Source organism: Triticum dicoccoides, chromosome 6A (genome assembly GCF_002162155.2).
Source record: "Triticum dicoccoides isolate Atlit2015 ecotype Zavitan chromosome 6A, WEW_v2.0, whole genome shotgun sequence".
Lineage (NCBI taxonomy): Eukaryota > Viridiplantae > Streptophyta > Magnoliopsida > Poales > Poaceae > Triticum > Triticum dicoccoides.
This window is the reverse complement of record NC_041390.1, coordinates 454,038,431-454,052,937: the sequence shown is the minus strand read 5'-3', so window position 1 is coordinate 454,052,937 and position 14,507 is coordinate 454,038,431.

The window sequence follows — 14,507 nt, the reverse complement described above, 5'->3', positions numbered from 1 at the left end:
CGTGACGAAACCTAGCTTGACAATAATTCCCATGTGTCCTCGGGAGCGCTTTTCTCTATATAAGAGTTTGTCCAGGCTTGTCCTTTGTTACAAAAAGGATTGGGCCACCTTGCTGCACTTTATTTACTTTTCTTACTTGTTGCTCGTTACAAATTATCTTATCACAAAACTATCTGTTACCTATAATTTTAGTGCTTGCAGAGAATACCTTGCTGAAAACCACTTATCATTTTCTTCTGCTCCTCGTTGGGTTTGACACTCTTACTTATCGAAAGGACTAGATAGATCCCCTATACTTGTGGGTCATCAGGAAACTCCTAAGGGTTATAAGTGTTCTATTGAAGAATTGCATACCAAAGATGCTCAATTGCGTACCAAAGATGATAATACCTAGATCTATCCTTGCTTTCATGCCTAGCTAGGGGCGTTAAACGATAGGGCTTGTTGGGAGGCAACCCAATTTTATTTTTGTTCCTTGCTTTTTGGTTCTGTTTAGTAATAAATAATTCATCTAACCTCTGTTTAGATGTGGTTTTATGCTTTTAATTAGTGTTTGTGCCAAATAGAACCTTTGGGAAGACTTGGGGAAAGTCTTTGCGATCTTGCTGTAAAAAAAACAGAAACTTTAGCGCTCACGAGATTTGCTGCCATTTTTTACTGGAGAGTGCTATTTAGTTAATTCTTTTTGAAGATGATTAATAGATAAATACCTCACGTCCAGAAATTTATTTTAGAATTTTTGGGGTTCCATAAGTATTCGAAACCTACAGATTACTACAGACTGTTCTGTTTTAGACATATTCTGTTTTTGACATATTCTGTTTTTCGTGTGTTATTTGCTTATTTTGATGAATCTATTGCTAGTATTTGAGTGTATGAACCATAGAAAAGTTGGAATACAGTAGGTTTAACACCAATATAAATAAATAATGAGTTCATTACAGTACCTTGAAGTGGTGTTTTGTTTTCTTTCGCTAACGGAGCTCACGAGATTTTCTGTTAAGTTTTGTATTGTGAAGTTTTCAAGTTTTGGGTAAAGATTTGATGGATTATGGAACAAGGAGTGGAAAGAGCCTAAGCTTGGGTATGCCCAAGTCACCCCAAGGTAAAATCCAAGGACAACCAAAAGCCTAAGCTTGGGGATGCCCCGGAAGGCATCCCCTCTTTCGTCTTCGTCCATCGGTAACTTTACTTGGAGCTATATTTGTATTCACCATATGTTATGTGTTTTGCGTCTTGTATGATTTGAGTCTTTTTTTAGTTTATCAAAATCATCCTTGCTGTACACACCTTTTCAAAGAGACACACATGAATCGGAATTCATTAGAATACTCTATGTGATTCACTTATATCTTTTGAGTTAGATAATTTTGCTCTAGTGCTTCGCTTATATATTTTAGAGCACGGCGGTGGTTTTATTTTATAGAAATAATTGATCTCTCATGCTTCACTTATATTATTTTGAGAGTACTTTAGAACAGGATGGTAATTTTCTTTGGTTATAAAATTAGTCCTAATATGATAGGCATCCAAGATAAAAACCTTAAAGTGCTTTAAATACTAAGAGAAGTTGGATACTTGATAGTTGTTTTGAGATATAAAGGTGGTAATATTAGAGGTGTGCTAGTTGAGTAATTGTGAAATTGAGAAATACTTGTGTCGAAGTTTTCAAGTCCCGTAGCATGCACCTATGGTAAACGTTGTGTGACAAATGTGAAGCATGAGGTGTTCTTTGATTGCTTTCCTTATGAGTGGCGGCCAGGGATGAGCGATGGTCTCTTCCTACCAATCTATCCCCCTAGGAGCATGCGCCTAGTGCTTGGTTTTGATGACTTGTAGATTTTTGCAATAAGTATGTGAGTTATTTATGACTAATTTTGAGTCCATGGATTATACCACTCTCACCCTTCCATCATTGCTAGCCTCTTCGGTACCGTGCATTGCCCTTTCTCACCTTGAGATTTGCTGCAAACTTCGCCGGTGCATCCAAATCCCGTGATATAATACGCTCTATCACACATAAGACTCCTTATATATTCCTCAAAACACCCACCATACCTACCTATTATGGCATTTCCATAGCCATTCTGAGATATATTGCCATGCAACTTTCCACTGTTCCGTTTATTATGACATGCATCATCATTGTCATATTGCCTTGCATGATCATGTAGTTGACATCGTATTTGTGGCAAAGCCACCATGCTTAATTTTTCATACATGACACTCTTGATTCATCGCATATCTCGGTACACCGCCGGAGGCATTCACATAGAGTCATATTTTGTTCTAAGTATCGAGTTGTAATTCTTGAGTTGTAAATAAATAAAAGTGTGATGATCATCATTAGAGCATTGTCCCATCTGGATGAGACTCCGGATGAAAAAAAGAGAAAAAAAAGAGGCCAATAAAAAAAAGAGAAGGCCCAAATTAAAAAATGAGAGAAAAAGAGAGAAGGGACAATGTTACTATCCTTTTTCCACACTTGTGCTTCAAAGTAGCACCATGATCTTCATGATAGAGAGTCTCTTATTTTGTCACTTTCATATACTAGTGGGAATTTTTCATTATAGAACTTGTCTTGTATATTCCAATGATGGGCTTCCTCAAATGCCCTAGGTCTTCGTGATCAAGCAAGTTGGATGCACATCCACTTAGTTTCTTTGATGAGCTTTCATATATTTATAGCTCTAGTGCATCCGTTGCACGGCAATCCCTACTCCTTGCATTGACATCAATCGATGGGCATCTCCATAGCCCATTGATTAGCCGCGTCAATGTGAGACTTTCTCCTTTTTGTCTTCTCACACAACCTCAATCATTATATTCTATTCCACCCATAGTGCTATGTCCATGGCTCGCGCTCATATATTGCGTAAAAGTTGAAAGAGTTTGAAAAGGCTGAATATGAAACAATTGCTTGGCTTGTCATCGGGGTTGTGCATGATGAGAGCATTTTGTGTGATTGAAATGAAGCATGGCCAAACTATATGATTTTGTAGGGATAAGCTTTCTTTGGCTATGTTATTTTGATAAGACATAATTGCTTGGGGTGCATACTTGGAGTATTATTATTTTTATGTCAACATTAAACTTGTATCTTGAATCTTTCAGATCGAACATTCATGCCACAATAAAGAAAATTACATTGAAGAATATGCTAGAAAGCATTCCACATCAAAATTCTGTTTTTTATCATTTACCTACTCGAGGAAGAGCAGGAATTAAGCTTGGGGATGCTTGATACGTATCCAACGTATCTATAATTTTTGATTGTTCCATGCTATTATATATTCTGTTTTGGATGTTTAATGGGCTTTATTATACACTTTTATATTATTTTTGGGACTAACCTATTAACCCAAGGCCTAGTGCAAATTGCTGTTTTTTTTTGCCTATTTCAGTGTTCCGCAGAAAAGGAATATCAAACGGAGTCCAAACGGAATGAAACCTTTGGGGGCGTGATTTTTTTGAACAAACGTGATCCAAAGGACTTGGAGTGGACGTCAAGCAACCAACAAGGAGGCCACAAGGCATGGGGGCGCGCCTGCCCCCTTGGGTGCACCCTCCCCCCTCGTGGGCCCCTCGTGGCTCCACCGACCTACTTCTTCCTACTATATATACTCATATACCCTGAAAACATCCAGGAGCACCACGAAACCCTATTTCCACCACCGCAACCTTCTGTACCCAAGAGATCCCATCTTGGGGCCTTTTCTGGAGCTCCGCCGGAGGGGGCATCGATCACGGAGGGCCTCTACATCAACTCCGTGGCCTCTCCGATGATGTGTGAGTAGTTTACTTCAGACCTTCAGGTCCATAGTTATTATCTAGATGGCTTCTTAACTCTCTTTGGATCTCAATACAAAGTTCTCCTCGATCTTCTTGGAGATATATTCAATGTAACTCCTTTTGCGGTGTGTTTGTCGAGATCTGATGAATAGTGGGTTTATGATCAAGTCTATCTATGAAAAATATTTGATTCTTCTCTAAAATCTTTTATGTATGATTGGTTATCTTTGCAAGTCTCTTCGAATTATTAGTTTGGTTTGTCCTACTAGATTGATCTTTCTTGCAATGGGAGAAGTGCTTAGCTTTGGGTTCAATCTTGCGGTGCTCGATCCCAGTGACAGAAAGGGAAACGACACGTATTGTATTGTTGCCATCGAGGATAAAAAGATGGGGTTTATATCATACTGCTTGAGTTTATCCCTCTACATCATGTCAACTTACCTAATGCGTTACTCTATTCTTATGAACTTAATACTCTAGATGCATGCTGGATAGCGATCGATGTGTGGAGTAATAGTAGTAGATGTAGGCAGGAGTTGGTCTACTTGTCATGGACGTGATGCCTATATACATGATCATGCCTAGATATTCTCATAATTATTCGCTTTTCTATCAATTGCTCGACAGTAATTTGTTCACCCATCATAATACTTATGCTATCTTCAGAGAAGCCACTAGCGAAACCTATGGCCCCCGGGTCCATTCTCCATTATATTAATCTTCCGTCAACAAGTTATTTCTAGTACCGTTTATTTTGCTATCTTTACTTTCAATCTTTATTATAAAAATACCAAAAATATTATCTTATCATCTCTATCAGATATCACTCTCGTAAGTGACCGTGAAGGGATTGACAACCCCTTTACCGTGTTGGTTGCGAGGTTCTTATTTGTTTGTGTAGGTACGAGGGACTTGCATGTGGCCTCCTACTGGATTGATACCTTGGTTCTCAAAAACTGAGGGAAATACTTACGCTACTTTGCTACATCACCCTTTCCTCTTCAAGGGAAAACCAACGCAGTGCTCAAGAGGTAGCAATATCCCAGTTGAGGTAACCTAGTGTTATTCGAAATTTCTCCGGTTTCATGCGATTCAGAATGAGTTTGTTAACAATACTTGATCAACCTTGTTAGTGGATTCCTTTTGATGAGCATGAGATGGATGAAGTTAGAAAGCACAACTCTCTGTACCCTCTTTTTACTTTTTGTTATTTAGTTTAAATAAAGGAAAAACAATATTTTTTGTCTGTTTTCTGAATTATCCTTGCAATAAAAAATACCCCGAAAATAAAAGTTCTCCAAATGCCCTGAAAATTGAATATGATTTTTCTGGAATATTTAAGAATTATTGGCACTGAGAACACACCAGGGGGACTCACCATGTGCCCACGAGGGTGGAGGGCACGCCCTACCCCCTGGGCGTGCCCCTGCCTCGTGGACCCCACGTGGGCCCCCTCCACTTATTCTTTCACCCACACACTTCGTCTTCCTCCAGAAAAAATCATTCACCAGCTCAAACCCGAGTTCTTGCTCATCTTGCTGCCATTTTCGATCTCCTTGCTCAAAGCTCCATTCACAAAATTGCTTTGGGGGTTGTTCTTCGGTATGTGACTCCTCCAATGGTCCAATCAGTTTTTGTTCTAGTGCTTTATTTATTGTAAATTTTTGCTGCATAGGTGACCCTGTTCTTTAGCTTGCATGCCAAATTTATGTGGTCAAAAGTAGTTTTAATGCATGATATGGCCTCTAGGCACTTGTAGGAGTAGTTGCTATCAATCTTGTTGAGTTTGGTTCACTTTTATTTTGAGTTACTAAAAATTTCATAAATTTTCAGAAAATTATGAAGAGATTTTTGAGGGGCTCTTCGAGCCGAAGCTCGAAGGATAAGCAGAGTGAAGAGAATACGAAGCCCAAATATAATCTCCCTCGTACTGGAGAGGTTCGGCCGTGCGAATGGCCTTGTGATGAGTTCTTCAGAGCAGCCGGGATTCATGATGACTTTTATTATTTGGCTGAGAATGCGGGCCTCATCTACTTCCTCCGCGACCAACGCGAACAGTATCTCCTCCTCACTAATTTTTTCGTGCGAAATTTTTACTTTCATGCTAAGAAATCACCACCTTTGGTGGAATTTCATTTATATGATGAGGTTAAGGAGATGTCACTATATGATTTTTGCCAGGTCTGTAGGATACCTTTTGAGGGTAGCATAGAGGAACCACATCGTAATGACGTGGAAGGATTTATTGATATGATTACTGGAAACGAGGAAAGTTTTCGATGCAAGAATTACTAGCATACATTTTCTTATTGTACATTACTTTGCAATATTTGCTAGTAGATGCTTAATTGGTCACGGGAACAGTGGAAATCTTAGTGCCCCTGATATTGTTATTTTGCGCCATGCTCTGTTTCATGATACCACTTTAGTTTAGGCGCTATTGTTGCTAAACGGTTAAATCTGAACCGTAAAATGGTCCCGTCTTTGGAGGCATCTTAGCCTCGCGCCTTGCTGCACACTTTAACATACCTATTAGGCATTATGAGAAAGAGGAAAAGTTGCTGCCTCCTCCTACCTCCTGAGCATGCATTGGTTTTCCCTTGAAGAGGAAAGGGTGATGCAACAAAGCAGCGTAAGTATTTCCCTCAGTTTTTGAGAACCAAGGTATCAATCCAGTAGGAGACCACACGTGAGTCACCTCGTACCTACACAAACAAATAAGAACCTCGTAACCAACGTGATAAAGGGGTTGTCAATCCCTTCACGGCCACTTGCAAGAGTGCGATCTGATAGAGATAATAATAATAAGATAAATATTTTTAGTATTTTTATGATATAAATTCAAAGTAAAGATTGCAAAATAAAATAGATTGGAAACTTGTATGATGGAAAATAGACCCGGGGGCCATAGGTTTCACTAGTGGCTTCTCTCAAGATAGCATAAGTATTACGACGGGTAAACAAATTACTGTCGAGCAAATTATAGAATTGAGCATAGTTATGAGAATATCTAGGTATGATCATGTATATAGGCATCACGTCCGTGACAAGTAGACCAACTCCTGCCTGCATCTACTACTATTACCCCACACATCGACCGCTATCCAGCATGCATCTAGAGTATTAAGTTCATAAGAACGCAGTAACGCTTTAAGCAAGATGACATGATGTAAAGGGATAAACTCATGCAATATGTTATAAACCCCATCTTTTTATCCTCGATGACAACAATACAATATGTGTCGTTTCCCATACTGTCACTGGGATCGAGCACCACAAGATTGAACCCAAAGCTAAGCACTTCTCCGATTGCAAAAAAGATCAATCTAGTAGGCCAAACCAAACTGGTAATTCGAAGAGACTTGCAAAGATAACCAATCATACATAAAAGAATTCAGAGAAGATTCAAATATCGTTCATAGATAATCTTGATCATAAACCCACAATTCATCGGATCTCGACAAACACACCACAAAAGAAGATTACATCGAATAGATCTTAGAGAATCGAGGAGAACTTTGTATTGAGATCCAAAGAGAGAGAAGAAGCCATCTAGCTAATAACTATGGACCCGAAGGTCTGAGGTAAACTACTCACACATCATCGGAGAGGCTATGGTGTTGATGTAGAAGCCCTCCGTGATCAATGCCCACTCCGGAAGAGCGCCGAAAAAGGCCCCAAGATGGGTTCTCACTGGTACAGAAGCTTGCGGCGGTGGAATTAGGTTTTCGTGGTGCCCTCTGATGTTTTCAGGGTACGTAGGTATATATTAGGAGGAAGAAGTAGGTCGGTGGAGCCACAAGGGGCCCACGAGGGTGGAGGGCGCGCCCCCTGCCTCGTGGCTTCCTCGTTGGTTGCTTGACGTCCACTCCAAGTCCTTTGGATCACGTTTGTTCCAAAAATCACACTCCCGAAGGTTTCATTCCGTTTGGACTCCGTTTGATATTCTTTTTCTGTGAAACACTGAAATAGGCAAAAAAACAACAATTTGGGCTGGGCCTCCGGTTAATAGGTTAGTCCCAAAAATAATATAAAAGTGTATAAATAAGCCCATTAAACATCCAAAACAGAATATATATAATAGCATGGAACAATCAAAAATTATAGATACGTTGGAGATGTATCAAGCATCCCCAAGCTTAATTGCTGCTCGTCCTCGAGTAGGTAAATGATAAAAACAGAATTTTTTATGTGGAATGCTTCCTAACATATTTCTCAATGTAATTTTCTTTATTGTGGCATGAATCTTCAAATCCGAAAGATTCAAGATAAAATTTTAATATTGACATAAAAATAATAATACTTCAAGCATACTAACTAAGCAATCATGTCTTCTCAAAATAACATGGCCAAAGAAAGTTATCCCTACAAAATCATATAGTCTAGCTATTGTCGGTGTCAAAACCGGCGGATCTCAGGTAGGGGGTCCCGAACTGTGCGTCTAGGATCGATGGTAACAGGAGACAGGGGACGCGATGTTTACCCAGGTTTGGGCCCCCTCTATGGAGGTAATACCCTACTTCCTGCTTGATTGATCTTGATGAGCATGAGTATTACACTACTGGAAACAGGGAATTTGCCATCAGCCAGCTCTTTGCCATCTGCCAGCTGATGGCAAAGAACGTCTTTGCCATCTGCTTATAAAAAACAGATGGCAAAGAACTGACAGACGGCAAAGAACATGGTTGCCATCAGCCAATTCTTTGCCATCTGCTAGTGGATGGCAAATAATCTTTGCCATCTGCCAGCAGATGGCAAAGAGGTTGGCAAATCCTATGGCCGTCAAGCATGTAACGGCGTACCAGCCCCACCTCTTTGCCATCTGCCAGCAGACGGCAAAGATTCTTTGCCATCTGCTGGCAAAAGGCAAAGAGATGGGGTTATTTTTTTCCAGGTAAAAAACACTGTGGGGTTATCCCCTCCCTCTCTCCCAACCCATCCAGGTAAAAAAAGACGTTCGCATCTCATCCACACACCACCACCTACCTCCTCCCTCTCCGCCTCCTGCGCCCCTTCCTCCCACCCCCATCCCCATCCCGCTTCGCCTTCCCCCACCACCCCGACCTCCTCGACCTCTACCTCCCCGCCGACGCCTTCTTCGCCCCGCCCCCCATCCCCTCCCCACACGCCTTCCTCCTGCACGACCTCACCGACCGCGTCGCCGCGCTCGAGCTCGCGGCCCGCACGGCCGCCCCGCAACCGGCGCGCCGCAAGTACACCTACGCGGCCACGGAGCTCGGCGGCCGGAAGGTCAAGTGGACGGCAGAGGAGAAGCCGCGCGGCGGGGGCCAGCCGCTCAAGTGGGAGGCGGAGCTCGCCTCCCCCAATGACGATGGATTCGACCGCAAGTGGAGGTGGGAGGCCAAGTCCAAGGGCAGCGCCGGAGGCAAGACCAAGACCAAGTGGGGCACCGAGATCAAGAGCAAAGGCTCGCTCGAGCCATGGTTGCGTGCCTACACCTGGGAGGAGGACTTCACCACCTCTGACGACGACGAGGATGAGCTGGAGGTCGAGGAGCGCAGGCCAGAGAAGCCCAAGAAGATCAAGGCCGCCGCCATGGACAAGGAGGTTGACAAGAACAAGAAGAAGCCGGCGAGGACGTGCGTCCAGATCAAGGAGATCCCCGAGGACAACACCGCCGGCTGCGACGCCATCCGCAAGGTATGGTACTCAGCACAAAAGATGAGATTTTTGCGTGGGTTTTGATTCTGTGGCCCGATCTGAACGAAATGTGTGATTTCCAGTAGAATTTCCAATAGAACCAAGTTACCTCTCGCTGGATTTGAGAGAAATTTGGAATTTTAGAGGATGCTAGTGTCCACACTCTAGATCTGTGCTTAGTACTGGCTACAGATTGACTGAACTCTACTCTGAATGATATCAACTTGAGGATTTTGCTCCCTTGCAATGCACTACTGTCATATGTGTACTGACTTCCTGACATTTGTCTCTCTTTCTGATGATGCAGGCCTTTGCCATGGGGAACGGCAAGGGGAAGGCCAAGGAGCTGTCGCCGCAGGATGCCGTGTTGCTCATCCAGATGAACTACAGGGCGCACCTCGCCCACCGCTCCCAGGTGCTCAGCTGCCCGTGCGATCTCGCCGTCGCCAAGGCCAAGCTCAAGGAGCCTCGGTCCCTCTTCTACAACCTCTCCTACAGGCGCCGCCTCTCGCACGACCACGAGGAGCGCCAGAGGTTCTCCGAGAAGATCATTGTCCTGCTCCTCACTGTCGAAGCGCTCGAGGTGAGCTCCGTCACGGCCTGTTTACGATTGCCGATTGCTGATTGCTGATTGCCATTGTTGTGCTGTGGATTTGAAATCTCAGTTACTGCATACAGTGGTTAACACTACTAGTCGTCAAACCCGTGCGATGCACGGGCTAGTATTTCTACTATATTTTACCATAAGAATTGGATTTTTTGGGCATTTAATCCATATATAGCAATAAGTGATGTCCTAACCAACAGATCCTAAGAATGAACCTTTTCTAAATTATGATTTTCTAGTGCAACGTGTACGCTACTGACCAACAGGTCAAATGGAAAGCACTATATTCTCTGCATCATATACTCACGCCGGTGTAAAGAACCAAAGGGTTCATAGTTCACATATATAGACTATGTAGAGGAATCATCTTCCTCAACAAATTCTTTGAGAGTTTGACCTATGTCTCTCTCACCGTAAGAATATCAAAAAAATAATCTTTTAGAGCATGTGCCTCGGGGAAAGTGAAAAATGAATACTGAAACTGGTTTGTCACATGCATTACATTTGGTTTAATTTAAAAGTATACAATTCAGATCAATCTGGATATTTTCTGCATGCATTACGTAGTACAGGGCCAGGTAGTAAGCATTCCGGTCAACAAAAAATGTCGTAAGATAGATAATTTGAACGTACAGACCTTATACAAATAGTAGGTATGAAAGAAAAGAGAGAGACAACATAGTGGTAGAACATGGATAGAGCAGATTTGGAGAAGTGCGATGATCATCTCGTATTACCTTTCCTCCTATAGTCCCCTTCGGAACGAAAATAATTACAGTATATGTGCTAAGTTAATCCATAAAAAGGTAAAACAAAAAGAACTATACAAAAGCGATGTTCAGGTATTGCTTTCGAAAAATCTTTAAGCAATGCAACTTACAAAAACAACCATATATTTATCATTGATATTGTTAGTAAAAATTTATCATATATTTCAAAGTTCTCATAGCATCACTGCAAGATGCGAAACCATTTGTAGACATCTTATTATTTATCAAAAGCACGGTTTCTTTTTTTTGCAGGAATTCTATGCTATTTAGTTTCATAACTTTTGTAATATGAAACTGCCAAAATAAAACTTAGGCGCCACAAATTGGGAAAAGCTCAATATTTTTATTTACAATATATTGTTGCTTATTAACCTCAATCAGCCAAAACAGGTACCAGTGAAACACATCCTTATTAAATAGGCATATGATGTGTAATTTCATAAGCTTCTCTAAATATGAAACCGCCGAAATAGGATAACCAAGAAAAACTCGTATAGCTCAGAAAGAACGGGATGCTAATTGCACACCTCGCCCGTCTCATATTCACATATATATGGACTACACAGATACATCATTAATGATATTAGAATCAGGTTACAAAAGAACTACTATGTACAGAAGATATCCTACCATCTATATGAGGCTTGGCATGGACGTCAAGATGAGTGGCAGCTGATGCGGAATTATTAGAAGAGCAGTCGATGCAGCTGGTCATACTCTCACTCAGTATTTCTATGTATCAATATTATGTTGCTAATTATCCCCAATCTGCAGTCAATAGGTATCAGATGAACACTTGCTTATTTATAGAGCTGCAGGTAGGAATCAGTTAAGAGCAGTCGATGCAGCTGGTCATGCTCTATTTAACCTGTAGTTGTCAGAAAAAAATAGTTGTTGTCACATGTGATTCACAGAAAGTTACTGGACATATTTTGTCGGTGCAAAAATTGAATTTGGAGTAGCTTGACCAGCTCGATGTTGACAACTGAAAGGATGCTCCTTCTTGTGATGTTGCTTGTCTAGACACCAGGTTTAATTTATAAGCTCACTAGATCTGACCTGATGATCTCGATTAGATATCCATATGTTGTAGGTGAAAATATTCGGGATTTAATCCTTGGAAAGCAGAACACTATCACATGATAGTATAGAAAACAAATTAAACCCGATCCAAAGTCATGGTAGATTCAAGGGAAGAAAGAAATTCAGAACAAAAGATTATGAGAAAACGAACCTCATCTAGATGAGAAAACAAACCTTAACAAAACAATTGTGATGCAATACACTCCTTGAGCACATTGGATCGACGCCCGAACTTGCTAGCACAAATTGAGAGCAACATGAATTGTTCCTGGGGCTAAGGAGACCATGGAGATTACATGGCCCGTTGTTGCTTCAGGTTGTTTTCTTAAAGGAGAGAGAAAGAGACATGGAGAAGGTAGATACTTTTGGGGTGTCCTTGGCTTGTACGTGAAAGGACTGTGACCCTTATCTCTTTTGGCTTCTTCTCCTTTTAAGCGCTTTTGTATATCCTTTCATGTTTTTTTCTAACTTATCTTCACGGTTGTTGATAGGGAGTATCTCACTCGGCTTCTATTTCTTCTACAGCCGTGAAAACTACGAGTCTTCTAAAAAAGATAGTTTGTTATTTGTGGTCCATTCAAGAAGTTTTTTCTGGCTGATTTTTTCTTGGTCAAGATTTCAGCCAAGGATTACATGGATTAGATAGAACGGCTCTTATTTTCTGATTAATGTGTAATTTGTTGGGAGTCTATATATAATTAGTATAGCTATAGATAGATACATATAGATAGATAGATAGATAGATGTATACAAAATTACAAATAAAATACAGTATATTATGTTCTCTCTATCATAGTCATATCAGGTATACTGAATAGTGTACATTAAATCTTGATTATATAGCAATATATGTTTCATACTGTCACAGTAATTACAGAAACTATACTCCCCAAAATCAATCCATTGATTGCCATGAGCTTCATAGTATTTCAACCTTATCAGATCAAACTAACACATGGTGTCCTATAGAAAATACTTCTAGATCTGACATAAATAGCTGAGTGGCTGAGTGAATAGCTTACCTGAAGCTGGAGAGACTGATCCCAGTAGCGCACACTCCAAAAGTTGATGCTGGTGACTGCATGCATCTTCTGCCCTTTGTAGCAGCCATTTATCTATAGATGCTGCTAAAATCACATCCCTGGTAATGCTCCTTTCCTCAACTCCACCATAATGTAAGGATGGTTATGAATACAGTGGTGTAGACCTCTCTGCATCTAAACTTGAGCACACCTTTTGCACGAAACGTTTTCTAAAATACTCCCCACCATTGACATCAGGATCCATAACGTGTTGGTTCATGATCATCTCCACGTGCCTGCCTCTGCTCAGTCTAGGAGATTCAGAAACAAAGAGCACATGAGAGCATGCTCAACTTCCAATTCCTTTTTTATGTGAACATAATGACCTATACAGTGGTAGTTCGATCAGTGAGAAACTAATAGATGACATGCTCCTTTGCATCAAGTGTTCACCAGTTCATTAATAATGGGACCAATTTATTCTGCTGTCCAAAGATGTAAAAAACTGTAACCGGATATATGATATATGGCATCCAAGATTGCAGGTCAGTATATTCGGGAATTAATCCTTGGAGTGAACAACACAATGATAGGACATGATAGAAAACAAATTGAACTCGGACATCATAATAATCTTCACATTTTAGTTGCATCATAATAATCTTCTTCTAGTCTTCTTCTTCTAACTTTCTTCTTTCCCATTTTACAGATTTGCTTAAGATCACGGAAGCTTGGGTTGATGGAGTGCTTGTATTTAGTTTTTATTTTGACCTTGTGAAACTTGCTACCTATGGATGAAACTGTGTAATATTGATGAAACTATGTATATGTACGGATGAAACTTGCTACTATTGGTAACATGTATTGGATATATGTGTTCATGACTATTGGTAATATGTGTTGAATATGCTATATTGGTCATATAAATATATTTGTGTTTGATTTTCTGTGAAAATGAATTGATATAAGAAAAAACAAAATTAAATGGGGCAATATAGTCACTTTGCCATCTGCTGGCAGATGGCAAAGAGCTTTGCCATCAGCTGGCAGATGGCAAAGAGGCCACGTGTCATCTACATGTAAAATTTGGGCTGGCCTATTTGGGCTCTTTGCCATCTGCCAGCAGATGGCAGAGCTCTTTTCCATGTGCTGGCAAATGGCAAAGCATGCAGCCTTTGCCATCTGCTGGCACACGGCAAAGAGCCTACATACTTTGCCATCTGTTGGCAGACGGCAAAGAGCCTGCAGCCTTTGCCATCTGCTGGCAGACGACAAAGAGCCTGCAACCTTTGCCATCTGCTGGCTGACGGAAAAGTATGCCGTTAGCCTTCTAACGGGGCTAACCCCGTTAAGAGACTTTGCCATTTGCCAGCTGATGGCAAAGCCACAGGCTCTTTGCCATCAGCCAGCAAACGGCAAAGAAGCCTTTGCCGGCAGGGTTTCAGACAAACTGTTTGCCATCTGCTGGCAGATGGCAAAGCCTTTTCCATCCGTCGACCATGCCTTTGCCATCTGCCATGGCAGATGGCAAAGTGCCAGATTCCAGTAGTGTTACAAGAGTTGATCTACCAC